This window comes from Pithys albifrons, chromosome 3 (genome assembly GCF_047495875.1).
Source record: "Pithys albifrons albifrons isolate INPA30051 chromosome 3, PitAlb_v1, whole genome shotgun sequence".
Lineage (NCBI taxonomy): Eukaryota > Metazoa > Chordata > Aves > Passeriformes > Thamnophilidae > Pithys > Pithys albifrons.
In genome coordinates, this window is record NC_092460.1 from 26,456,443 (window position 1) to 26,471,288 (window position 14,846).

Below are 14,846 nucleotides of genomic sequence, written 5' to 3' on the forward strand. Positions count from 1 at the left end.
CAGCCTTCTCACTCAAACTCTTCCAGTGCTGGACTACTTTTGGTGTAGTTGCACAATCTCTTTAACTGGAACATACGGTCTTTAGTCTTTGTGCTGTCACAGGCATGGAACCCAGATTATTCTCCCCAGCTACACAGAGTCTCTATATACAGAAAGTTATAATACCCACTAAACATATTAATGCCATCTACCCCATATAATAACAATGCACTCAATACACACTTATCAGTCATGTTACCTGGGACTTCAGTGTTCAGTGTTGTTGCTGTGCCTTTACATAGTCTTGCTGATTTACTTCTTTCTCAAGGTACAGTCCCTATGACCTGACATGGTACTCCAGGCAAGGAAGGATTTTTTTTTTTAATCTCATACATTCTGCAAGCTATATTTCTCTCTATTCACCCTGGAATATTACGTACCACAGCATGAAAATGTACCCGTTTGGTTCCCTGCAACTCTCAGACTGTTTTCCAAATAATTACTCCCTAGGAAGTTACTCCCCAGCCTTTATCATTCAAGCTGGTTACTCCCAAGAGTCACATATAAAATATGTACTTGTTGCACTGTGACCATTCTTTTTATGACTACTTCTCCCACTGATCAAGACCACTTTGAATTTTGGTCCTTTCTTTCATAACTTCTTTTATCCTTACCAACTTTCTACACAACTCATTAACAAAAGTTCAGAAGAGTCCTTGGAAAGAAGGCACTTCAGGACTCCTCCCTTTCCTTCCAATGGTGGACTGTTCTCAAACACTTTTCAAGTCATCTTCAGTCAGTATTTCAGGCATTGTACAGCGATGTCCTCCAGACAAACTGTCCTGAGACTGATGGGTGTGGGTGGGAGGTGTACCCTTCTCTAGTTACCAGGATGTACAGACACTCATTTGTGCTTGTGAGATCCTCTGGATACTGCAGTGCAGTACAGTTCCCCATGTTATCAGTAGCAACAGTATCTACTTCACTGGGAAGATCCAAACAAACCAAAGATGCTTTGGCCTTCCCAATGCCATCGGTGATTCTTTTCATCCTCTAACCTTTCCTTTCTGTCTTTCTTTCATTACTAATATACTGAAAAATGAACTCTTACCACCTGTTACAAACCTCTATACTTTAATATAATTTTGTGTCTCAATACTTCTGATTTTGTTGTCACTACATGCTTTTTTTTTATCCTCCTTCTTGGAAATCTGACCTACTTTCCACTCTGAAACGACAACTTCTCTTCAGGAGCCATGAAGAGCTGGCAATTTAGCTACGCTGGTCTTCTACTGCACTTCCTTAACTTTTCTTCCTATTAGAAGAGTTTGCACTTAATATTGTTTCTTTAAGGAGCTGCCAGCTCTCCTTAACACCTTTTTCCTTTACACTTGCCAGGTTCTTACTATGCTGCATAAGCTTGGAAAATGCAGAAGCCTATTTTATACTGCAAACAGGCTAATGGGATAGCTTTACATTCTCAGCAACACTATCCAGTGTAGTAAACTAATGTCACTGAGCTGACACTACAGACCACTTTTGAGTAAAGATGAGTGGGTTTCAAATAGAAAAGTACATAGCAGGATGTTAAACTGAAGGAAGAGACTGACTTAGGTACTGTCATCAGATGATTCCTGTAAGACAAAATATGGGTACTTTTTTAATGTATACATAGACTATATACTATTTTGTGCAATAACAAGGAAAACTTGGGACAGGCTGCCAAAGTTGAAGCAGTAGGACTGTCCTCTCTGAGTATCCTCTTTAAATAAACAATCTGTTTTCTAACTTGTCAGTAGGTATTTTTCCCAAGGATCAGAAGTGCACAGCAAGAAAAAGCATCACTCACTGTAGCACTTGCTCATTTATTACAGACATACAAAGGCACAGTAGACTCAGAATAAAGAGGCTCTAGACGATGGAAATGAGCATCATCCTTTCAGAAAGCACTGCATGCTAGCCTCTGCTTCTTAGTTCTTATGTGCTGCTAGGGAAGCCATTTACGAAATCTTTACTCAGCTGGCCACCAAATAACTATTCCTTATATGTCTGATCTTCAGTTTCAAACCCTGAGGCCCAGATTGCTGTGCTTCTGAGCACTCAGTGAAATCAACAACAGGGAATGTGCCTTGATCATGAGAAATGCATTAGTCCAAGAAATCAGGTCATTGAATGCGGCCCCCAAATTAGCAAACACTCTCAGGCCCATGTTTCAACCACCAGCCTTCACTCCTACTTTATAAAGAGGAGGTATCACAGCACCTCCTCAGAACTGCTAAGGACACATTAACATTTCTGAAGCACTCAGAAACTACAGTGGAAGAGCAGAATAACAGTTCTCACAAGGAAATGACTGATTTTGTCTTCCAAGCAAGGTTTGAATAGCATACAGGAAAAAAAAATTATAGGGCAACACTTGGAAAAGTACTTTGCATCCACTCCTAAATTGAAGACTGCCCAAATTGTGCAGTCTATAAGACAAATCTCCTTTGAAAGACAAAGCTCCACTCGGATAATAACAGATGGAATATAAATCTCACTGCATTTGCCTCAAAAGCACATTCCCTTCTGCAAACCAAACATTCGCCCTAAAATATGCTCCTAATTGCATAAAGACTGTATATAGATCACTCACAGAGAGGGAACCAGTTTATGAACAAAAAGTCTGTTAACTGTAATATTATAACTACAACACTAACTATAGCATTGCCTTTCTAGCACTCTACTTTATGTCAGTAATGCTCCCTTAACGTATTTTTTGTGTGCATAGTATTATATAAACATAAATGTTGCAAGGAAGAAAAGACAATTTTGGCCATAAATTATTTTACTCCATGTCTTTAAACTGAGTATGCAAAAACATGTTTGTGTTTATTGGAATAGCAACAGTATGACTGACATTGTATAGTGGATTTCATTTATGAAGTTTTCCTTATCATTTCTGCAAACACACTCATCCTAATTGTATAACCTGTGTTACAAGTTCATACAGCAGGAATGAAAATGGATTTGGTATGAGAATGAGCCTGAAGTATCTCAGTGAAAGATGAAGTGTCACTTCTCTCTGAATGGACAAAGTACTAGATGTATCTGAAAATCCCTTATCTATAAAAATCACTAAAAAAAATTACCATGGGAGGCAGCTGTAATATTTTCAGGGGTGGGATCTTGGTTTTTAGGTGGCTAAGGAAGTTGTTTTCATGTCAAATGCAATCAGTCTCATGTTCCATTTACCATTATCTAAATACTCAGTAAGTGCTCTGCATTTCCTTCTCCTGTATAATCAACCATTTCTGACCATGGTACAGTAATGCTGCATGAAAGCTACTGGCAGCATGGTGATCTGCTGCAGTGTACCTGCAAGTGCTGCTGAGTTCCCACAATCACAAACACGCCATCAACAACAAGGAAAACTGGAGAGATTTGCTTGCAAAAAATTCCTTTAAATCATCATGACTTTGAAAACAGAAAACAAAATAACATTTGCAGATGAGCAGCATCTCTGCAGTTGATGCAAGAATTGCCTCCCCATTAAGGTGTTCCTTAGACTGACCCTTCAGACCCAGATATTGGCTTATTCATCCCCAAGTCAATTTGGCTTGCTCTTTATTACTAAATAATTCAGGCAAGTGACTCTTCTCTGGGTCTGAGGCCAAGTGGAACAGAACAACTCCCGTCCCCAAGGTTAAATACCCTTCCCAAAAAGAATGGACGTATCCAAACTGCTTATGGTGGTGATACATGTTCGCCTCCTGAACTGTGCCCAGACCACGCCTGGGGGACAATTAATCAATACACAACAAAACCATGCTAACAAGCATATCAATATGGACATCTGTAGGACCTACTTATGCACTAATAGCTTGTCCCTGTTTTATCCTGGAGTAAAACTGTAGCCTTCTGTGATTCATATATAATTTGTTCCTTTTCTGAGTTTGTAACTAGCAGGCTAGACTGAACCTCTGGCAGCCAGCAATGACTGCCTGGAGCAGAAGGAAGGGTAACAGCTCCATGATGTTCCCTTAGAAACCATTGCTTATTCTTTTGGTAGAAAAATGAAGGATAAAGCTTTGCAGGCAGCAGAAGAAAGTTAATGCAGCCATGCACTTTTAAAATATTCTGAATAGGTGAATATTTGAAGAACCTAAAGTGTACCTTTAAAGACCTCTAAAACCCACTAGCTTGGAAACCTACAGTATAAACCATTCACCTCCACAGAACCAGCTCCTAATCTACTCCATGGGCTTTGAAAACACAGCAAGAAAATAAACTCTATAATAAACAGAATCTCAGAAACTTTGTTATCTTAGACTTAATCATAGCCCAGTGCTAACAAAAAAAACAACAAAAAAAGTTTTATTTCTATCAGAGTCAAACCTCAGCACTCAGTCTGGTGAGATTTAAACAAGGAACCAAGCTCTGGACTACCCAAAATCCCAAATCCTAACAGTAACTCCAACACTTATTCTGTCATTAGTCCTACCTAGCAAGCACATTTGGCTTCATGTAAGTTTCTTCTAGCCCTGCAGGCTTTGCAATATCCAGCTGTAACTGGAATCCCATGCCCAGGCTCGTCCGTACTTTAGCCCTTGCCTCAACCCTACGACCCATGCTAATGAGACCCTGTTACACCTTGGTCCAGAGGCCTCAAGCTTTACCAGGCAATTCACTTTGAGATCCTCAATAGTTGCCACACAAAGCTTTTGCAGAGTCTTAGTTGTTTGATACCTTGAGTTCACATTCAGAGAGAAATCTACACATTTTTCTTTAAGAGATTTCTTATAATTTAGTGAAAAAACAGGTGTTTTGGGAAAAAGGGTTTACAAGAATAACATGCAACCAAGGAACAGATTCCATAAAAGCATTACACTTGATAGCAGGCTACTAGGAGCAAAAGGACTTCCCTGCTTCCCTCCAAAGAGCATTCTGAGTTCTGCTTCCAAACCCTTCCTAGGGTTTCACCAGCCAGTAGGCATTGCTGTGGAGTAGGGAATCTTCATTGTACTCAGTAAACACCAACCCACAACTTAAGTTAAATACCATTCAATCAGTTTTAAGTTACCCACAAGAGGAAGAAAAGAGATTAAAAGAAAAAAGAAGAAGGAAAGAGAGGAGAAAGAGAAACAGCTATGGTCAAAAGGCCACATGGTGGCTGGTCCAGAGACAGAAGACCAAGGCAAGATGCAGGCTCTGTGCGTGTCTGTTCATAAACTTTGGCTACTGCGGCCACTCCTCCCAGGCAGGACATCCAGTTCACTGACACTGGGTGTCCTCCCAGCACAAGTGAGGGGTGCTGCAGACAACCAGAGGCTCTGGGGTTGGTGTGGGTGGGTTACCAGGCAGGCCTTATTGACTGGCAGGTACCCCCATGTGGCCCCCGTGTCATGTGCATTCTGATCTTGGGGGTCAGGTTGGCTGCAGGTCTTACCATGTGGACAGACCTGGCCCCTTCCCCCCACACCCACACAGACAATATGGTTGATTCGACCCATCAGTCAAACAGCTCAGTGAGATACAAATCCAGCCTCTAATAGAGCCATTTACTCCTCTCTCTTCCAGGCTTTCTTCTGAGGCCAAGTGGAACCTTGGGCTTTGCGGTAGCCAGAGCTAAGTCTAACTCTGGGTTCCTCCCCCTCCCATCCTTTTCCCTCTCTGGTGACATTTTTGGTGTACGCTCCCAGTACAAGGGGCCATCCTTCTCCCAGCTCTCATGTATGCCATGCAGCTATCTGTGTTAGCTCCAGTGGGAGCAGCTCTAGGCCTCCTCTCCCAGGGCAAGCTCCAGAAGTGATGAGCAAGCAGCGGTGTTTGCACATCGCTGGGTTACCTTGTTCATCTTCTTATTTTCCAAGAGGGTTTCTGTCCTTCTCTTGCTAAAAATGCACTTGTGATTAAACACTGGCACCCTGTTTAGGAAGTTGCATTTTTAAATTGAATTTAATGAAATGAGAGAAAAAGAGAAAGAAAGTTTGTAGCATGAAGACAGGGCAGTATCCCTGTACTTCAGACAGGAATTATTAATACAACTTCTTTTTAAGATTAGTCATTCAATTCCACTTGACTGACAGGTCATCACCACCAGTGCAGCCAGCAGGTGGAACCAATAAACCCATGAACTGCTCATATGGTACTTCATCCAGTCAGTGGCAGTGGCATGATACTTAACAGATCAATGTAACACTTCCCGTTAAAAAAAGTAACAGGAAAAAAAATCCCTGAGATTACCAAGCCTGATGTAAGTGGATCATGAAAGTGGGAAGGCAGAAGATGCCTCCTTGTTTTAGTTTTAAAAATTCCCTGTTGGTAAACTGATATATTCTTTCAAACTTGCTTGGTGCTTTAAGTTATGCCCAGCTCTCCCTGCATTCATGACATTCAAAAACATATTGCATAGTGGCTTCTGATTGAGCCAGAAGAGCACTATGTTGCATGTATTTAAAAGCAAAATAGAGTTCATTTATCTCATGTACCCTGTAGTTCTTTGTAATCTCCAGCTAGAAGGCCCTTGAATACACAGATATTATAGCCACATCTCTTCAAAACACATAAATTTTTTCTCTTCACAAATCATCTCATAATGGAGCAATACCCAACTCATTACCAAAAATTGAAGATTTTCCAGAGGGCAAAGGCCTGGCATTGCCCACAGAGTTGTGTCCCAGCATGGGAGAGCATTGGGTTGCTTCCACCTCTGCTCTGTCCACGAGGGGTCTCCAATCCATATAATACCCAAGGCAATCACTACACACAGGTGTTATCTCTCCCAAAGTAGGCTCACTCGTCATTTGCCTTTCCAAAACTCCATTTCCAAATCCTCAGATGCCACACACCCCACTCTGTTGCTACTGGGTAGTTGAAATCATCCTTCTTTGTCCATTGAAATTATGTGCACAGATATTACTTCACAAAAATTTTGCTCAAAACCCTCCCAGCTCATCAACCCTGCTAAGAGTCTATTACACTTTTTCTCCCTCTAGAAAAGTTTATTTAAAACAAGTTTTATTTTAGTATTTGTGATATAGGAGGTGATCTTATAGCTGCAGAGGGAAAAAGGAAATCACCAAATGAACTCCAGAAAGCTCATCTTGCTTTGTAGTTTCATAAAAGCATCTAGAAAAAGTTTTCAGCTTAATTTGAAACCAATATGCCTGCAGAGAAGAGAAAATATCCATATCCATAGATTATCTATTTCATTAAGCTTTTAGGTTTTCCTTAGTCATAAAGACACTTCAAAGAGTGTTACAGGGTAAAATTGGTTTCAGTGATTATAGCAAGTGTCTTTCACTCTACTATATAGATAAGAATATACAAGAAGGTATCTCCAAAGCCTGTCAGGATCTTCAGCAACTGACTAATGGTTACTGTTCACAATTACTCATTGGAAAAATGGTACAGCCAACACCAGCTTACAAGCAAATACCGGCTCGTTTTTTCCTCTCTGTGGCAAGCAGCCTGGAAACATCTGTTCTTGTCTTTACAAACATTCTCTTAAGTCATGGTTTTGTCAATAGAAACCAAAGCGAGTCATTGCAATGAGGTAAATATAACCATCCATAAATGCTAAAACAAACACATATGGCCTCCTGCAGTCTGACCCAGACTAATGCAAGTCACACGTTCCAATTGTTGGTATAAGCAAGACCAAAATTAAGTCCACACCTTCATCAGTTTGCATATGGTGGTCAGTTTGCATATGTCGAATCAAAACAATCAAACCAAAGACAAAAGTATTTACTCTTAGTTGATTAGGAATTTTGTGTGTTATAAACAAATTCAGGTTGTACTAGAGAACCCATACTCTACACACAGATTTTGCTGGTTTTAAACATGTTTAAATCTATTTTCCAGCTGACATAACTGGAGTTTTTAATATTGGATGAAGTTATAATACTATTAAAAGCCTCTCTGTTTATCCACACCTTTTCTCAAGGAAAGGCTGAGGACCAGAAAGTTGCTTTTACAGTTTTTAAAGAGTATTTGGATAAAAAACAGTCCTCAGTAACTTTTGGTACAGATATATTTCCATGCTTTCAGTCATTGACATACACAGGAATGACAGGCAATGCCCACAAGAACTTTGGCTAGATCTTTTATTTTACGCAGGACCATTGTATTTCATTAGCTGCTCATTCAGAGACATGTCTTGAGCAGCCTTGAAGCTTCTGGAGAGTACCAAGAGAGATTGTAAGTACTACCTAGCCTCCCATTTCCTATCCTCTTGGCTGCCGATCCCTCCCATAATCCTACTCAGATGCCTTGGGTATGCTGTTAGATACCTCAGAGTTGTTCAAGCTGCCATGACAGCAAAGTAGGAAGAGTCCTACACCTCTTAAGGTATTACTTAAGAGTGAACTCAGACTGGACTCAGAGCATTCATTCCCCTTCTGAAAAGGGCTTAAGTCCCAGTTCCTCTACAAAGTCTGTTTTGTTTATATAAAATTATCTTTAGAGAAAGATCCGTGAGTAATATTGTGCAGTAATATCTGAAATCTGGGCCTTCATGATGAGCAATATTTTATAGTTGTATTTGAAACCTTGACTTCCCTGATCTCGATGACTGTCCTATGAGGCTGTAGAGATTCACTGACTTGTCTACCATGAATGCCATGGACCATATGAAACATGGAGACGCTTCAACAGATAAGGCTGCAAGTGCATCTTCCCAAAGAATCACCTATAAGTTTCTAGGTAGGCCACTTCACAGAGGGATGAGATGAGTGCCATGGAATGATTTCCAGGATGTAAAGGCATTCTCTTGTACCCTGGGCAGCTTCCCTTTTCATTGTATTGAAGAGACCTTGTTCCACCACCTTGTGACTCAAAGAAACATGTTTGTTGCTGCTACATTTTCTGCAGGGCCTGAACCATCAGCTAGTTTCAAAGTCACCTGTGAGGGCCATCTCCTCTCAAAACATCATATTCATAGGTCTCCTGGGTTGGATACAAGGTAGGTCTCATAGTTGCTATCTTTGATTTGGTAATTTCAGCTGCTGCTGAAATCACCAGTTCCAAGGGACTCAAGGCACTTCCAAACATTAGCTATGGCTGAGCAAGAGTTTTAAATTCGTATTGCCAAATTAAGCTCCTCCAATAGAGGTTAAATGCTTTGGACTTTCTGATTACTAGCAGAGGCAACCCAACCAGGTGGAGGGGCGGCTTACCAATAGCTTAAGTAAAAAATATAACTTGTATGCAAAATGTTTATTCAGAGAAAAGTAAATATAAGAAATTCTGCCACTTTTTTGTGTATTTCACATTTTATTGGCAGTTTTGGTTTAACCTTTTTCACACAATGTTGTAGTATAGAAATAAAATTATATACAGGCCAGACTAGCTTAAAATCTCAAAGCACTGAGAAACAGTAAAAATAAACAAGCAAGTAAGGAGCAAACTATGACTGAAAGCTGAAAGATTTTTCAAAGGGTTTTATCAGTCTTCCAAGTTCCCATGTAACACCTAAAAATTGTTGCCTAATATCCCATTGCCTATGTGACAACATCCTGATATACAAAATACACTTCAAACTGTCATTTATCTAATCTGAAACAGAACATTTGGGATCACTGATCTCCAATATGTGCAAAACAACCCAAGGACAAAGTATTTCACCTTTTTCCCCCCAACACCAAAAAGAAAATTTGAAGACAATGTCAAACAAATCAGATAAAAATTTGCTTGTGAAGACTCCTCATGCTTTTAAAAAACAAAAAATGGGTTCAAGATGCTATTTAAACGAACCTTTTGGAAAAAAGGGCTATTAAAAACTAAAAATATGGGTACACTCTCCAGCCTAGGAAGTCAACCATGGACAGCCAGATGTTAGGAGGATATTCCATAGGAAACATAGCTCTAAATTTGCCCTGTTCTTCTATTCTCTCTCTAAGCATATGCTGCTAGTCAGTCAGAACACTCCCTGGCCAAATACTTATGTTTTTATGTTACTCTGCCTTTAAAAAGTCATTCAGAAAAAAACCTCTGGGTCAGCTGTAATGTCAGGATGACAAGCTGTCAACAAATCACATCTGCAGTATCTGCTCAGCTGAAGAATTTGAATTCCCTGCCTGCTACTTCACAATTGTTTGTAATTACATTAAGTGGATATTTACACATCAGGGAAAAAAATCCAAACTCCATGTATTAAGATCTCCACATCTATCTGTCAAAACATTAATGTGTTTTCCTGATTGCAGTAGCTGATTTCGTTCCCCATTTATTTGTCCCTCAAGAAGAACTAGACTATAAAGCTTTCTCAGTAGTTTCATAGCACTCTTTCAGGATTTTATCTTCCAGGATTTCATATTTCTGGTTATTTGTCTGGTTTCAATCAAATTCGAAAAATGGATCCTAATTCATCAAAGCATGTCAAAACACTCTTATATGAAATAGCATTTGTTCATTTGCCTCATACAAATTAATTTGAACATATCAAGAATTAAATGTTTGTCGTAAGATAATTTCAACAATAATAAAGTCCTATTGCACACAGATAATATTACAGGACTTATCATCAGATCCCTGGAGCTTACAATATTCAGTAAAACAGCCTTACTTCACAAACAACCTGCAAGCAGACTGTTGCCCACATTGCTCTTATTTCTTCAAGGAGAGAAGCTAAAATATTCCTCTAAGTATCAGTAAGTACCTTGTTCAAAATAAATTAACAGTATCAGCTACTTCTGCATTCTCAAACATACTGGACTTGGAATAGCAAGCAGTGCAAAGTATGAAGCATAAAGCACATCACCATATCTTGTGATCTTAGAGTTCTAGGGTAAGATAAAATTTAAAACCAACCAAAACCCGCACAAATTGGAGTCCACACCCCAGAGCTCACCAATCCCTTTCTTGCCAAACAGGCCTCCTTCAGGCAATGCAGTATTTTAGGGGCCTGTTTCACCACTCTGTTCCTTCAGTTTTAATGCACTATCACCGTGACATGAAACTAAAGGGATGGGTCAAAGCCGAAATTCTCCCCACTTATGTTCCCCAAAAAGCCAGAGCTAGCATTTCAGGCTTCAGACGAGCTGGAAGCTCAGCAAATGCACAAGATGACAGAGTGGGATTTGGGATTTAGAGTCTTTTTTGTCGAGTGCCCAGGAAAGTATTGTGTGCCAGCCACAAGAATGAGACACCTAGAACCTTTCACTGAGGATTAACCCCACAAGAGCCAGGTACACACAGAAAGGCAATGGGCAACCTGAGTGGAGGTTGTCACAGTTCTGGCTGCTGGGATTTCCTATGTGAAGATGAAAAGAAGCTTCACTTTCTAGAAGGACCACACACCAGTCCAACTGCCATGCTGTACCCATCCTCAGTGCACACATCACACTTGCTTGCATGCACCCAGCAAGTTACTAGTATTTGCAAGTCATTAGTATCTGAACTTCCAAGCCCATCTTTATTGGTGAGTGGAAGTTGTATTTCCCAGCCATCAGTGCTGGATAGTGCAGCGCACACTCCCAGACCACAAGAGCTCATTTTGCATCTGTACAGATGTTTCTCCCACACCTGAGGTTCATGCTGAACCCCACAGGGTCCAACAGCCTGGAAAATGAAAGGGATCTTGAAAATAAAAAAATTATCCCTCTGTTACATGTCTACAACTCTAGTGATTTTTTACTGATAATAAATCTTAACCCTAGGAAAAACCTAAGTTCTTCCAACCAAAAGTGACTGTTGCTGCCAAAATAATATAAAAGTCACCACAAACACCAAGGGAACCTCTGAAAAAAGTGAAGACATGAGAGCTGCCCCACTTGACCCCTAAAGAGAGTAAAACCAAGGCTGTGCCACCCAGTAGCCAGGGCATTTAAAGAACATCTAATCTGACACAATGAAACATCAATTAAAGAGGGAAAACTCCTTTTAAAAACTCAAACATTAAACAAAAGAAAACTAGGGTTGTTAGAAAAACTTAAATAAAGCTGTGTGGTTGCAAGAAACTGGAAAAATTGCAAAATCAATTCCTTTATCTGGGCATTCTGGAAGAAAAAAAAGGAGAAAGGTTCCAACAAAATATCTTGTTATGTATGTTTTTGGAACAAAGTAACTTCATAAATTGAAACTACTTTGTCTTTACATTAAAAGCTGCAGCTGAAACAAATTATTTTAATCAACTTTTTATTTGTGTTTTTGCTTTTTACTCCTCAAAATCAGCCACAACATGAAACTTCTGTCTTCCACACATTTCTTAATCAAATATCAGAAATCACTAAGTTAAGCTTCTTTTTTTTTAGTTTTTGCTGCTGACAATATAATATGCCATTATATTAAGAGGATATTAAGAGAGCAAAATAAAGCAATAAGAGGTTTGAAAATCTTAGGCTTAGTGCAGCCTTTGTATCCTAAAGCGTATGCAAAAAGGGGTCCAAATGATCCAATTGTTTAGTTATGTTACCCTGCATTATTTTTCTCTCCACGGGATCTCTATTTCATTTTTCAAATGTAAAATTTCTCAAGAAAATAATATCCTGAAAGGTTTTAACATTACACATAACATACCCAAAAACTTTTCATGTGAAATGAATCAGTCACGAACTCAAGATTCACATCCTTCAGACATAAAGCTCACATGAAGACTAAGTTCTTAGTCATCTGTAGTGTCCTGTCAGCACAGAGAGACAGTAGTAAGTCAGTCTCCTTTAATAATTTTTTGTCAAGTCTGTGTTTACTGAGATTCTTCAGGGGCGCATAAACTTAAGCAGTTTGGTCAGATTTTCAAAGTGATTTTTATATCCAGCCCTTAACACTAGAGGGAACAAAGCCAAAGAAATAGACTCTGAGTTTATTTTCCTTATGATTGATAAATAACCCTAACTTTTCTCTAGGCATTACCTCCAAAATAGCAAGACCATTTTGACTGCGAAATTCTAAATGGAAAACATTAATTGAAGCAGTTAAACTATGATAATCTCCTGAAAGGAAAACATTCTAATGGAAGATATTGGGCAACTTTAATTATAGATCTAGCCATTGCCTCTGTGACAATATAGCTTCTTTGGAACTGATGAAATATCAGTATAGTCCTGGTCACATTAGACAATGACTCAAGGTCAATGACTGGCTAAACTGGGATGTTTCTGAGCCATTGTTAATTCAGAATTATTTTAGGAAAGTTGCATAAAAGGTGCAAGAGTGCAGTTTTACCTTCATCTAAATGCACATACTGAGAAGGGAAAAGGAAATTGGGAAACTGTCCTTTGCAATTGCCTTAAAAAGGGAAAAAAATATGTTGTGTATCTTCAACTTATGATTTATCTCACAAAGGAGAAGAGTGCAAGATAGTTCTTGTTTTTACTACTTATTTCCCCAAACCCTTTTCTGCAAGAGCAAGCATGAAAGGAAAAGGAGCCGAACACTGTTTCAGTAATAAGAATGTAGTTATTTTTATTTCTATTGCTTAGCATTGGAGAGAGGAGGCTGACAGGAGTAAATAATTAACAATAATCAATAATCCTTTACTTTTGCTGCAGGATAGCTGTTGCCTGATCCTGGTACATGTTGCTGTGTATGTGCCGGTGGGGTCAAATGGAGTCTCTTCAAGCCCATCACCAAACCTTCAGACATGAATCAACATGAAAATGAGCCAGGAGTGCTCAAAGTAGGGAGCACTCATTACACTGAAGAGCTGGGAGTGAGCCATGCAGAGTAAAAACTTGAATTTTACACTCCTCATCCTCTTTCCTTTAAAGTGCAGTGAATTTAAAACTGACAACATGTCAGCAGCACTGGCAAGTGTCCTGCAACTTTCCTTGGTCATGGTCAGTAGCTCCGCCTGCACAGTGCAGCGCTTCCACAGCACCTGCATAACACACAGTAGACTCTTCCCTTCCCAAGGCTCAGATCAGCCAAGTATTTGCTATCAATTATTTAGAACAAATGGTGCCAAGATATGTGGTTGCTATATAAACAAAGAATTCTCACTAGAGACTGAAATAATACCTGCCGACTCATTCTTCACTTATGATTCGCAAGATTTATAGCTGTAACAAGCAGTCAATAGTAAGAAGTGCAGTCTCTAAACATCCTTTCCCATAGAGGTTTCATGCTTACAGAATGAGCATTACAGATTGTAGGTCACAAGCAAGAAAAAAAATAAAAACAAAAAACAAAAACAAAAGCAGAGTGGCAAACAATTTTGCTTAGAACAGATCTACTGGAGTAGATCACTATGCAGCAGAGAACTTTCCAGGCTCTGGTCTGAGAACCACTAAAAACCAGCTGCATCAATTTAAGATGCTATGACCCCACCAGCTGCTGTTCACCACCCACCATCTACTAGAGGTAACCACCACTGAAACGGCATTGGTGGAGTGCCCTTGTGAGCACTCATCATCTGTTTCAGTGCCAAGTGACCCTGCACAGTTTTGAAAAAGTCCACATTGACACACAAACTAAGATGGATTAGCTTCTGAGCTGAACCAGATGAGGAATGCCCACATGATCCATTCTGTAGGTCTTGCAGGGGGAATGGTAAGTCCAGCTAAGACACCTTAACAAAAGGTTGCTAGAATTGTGCTAGATAAGAATATTATCAATATATCCTTAAAAAAAAAAAAGGAATGGAAGAAACTTTTCATACCTTTAAGTTCAAATATAAAGGCAGGTAAATGGATGAAGCTATCTGGATGAATGTCTAAAGAGAAAATTATTCCCACTATTTTGAAGATGACAATAACACCTTTAAAAGACTGAAAATGAAGAGCAGAGGCTTGCAAGGATTTCTATAATAATGCCCATGTGCAACACATTAACTCTCACTGAAGAGGAATGAACTTCACTTGCACACAGACAAGTCCCCAAATAGAACTTCTATCACATTAAAAACAAAAAAATTACCCATAAAAAAAAATCACCTGCTGGTGTAA

General features: G+C 39.4%; 1 protein-coding gene across 3 annotated transcripts in view; it reads right to left on the reverse strand.

Annotated features, from left to right (window-relative positions):
- Positions 1-14,846, reverse strand: part of TBXAS1 (thromboxane A synthase 1) — a 274,193-nt gene that overhangs the window by 107,931 nt on the left and 151,416 nt on the right. The gene's annotated exons all lie outside the window — the stretch shown is intronic.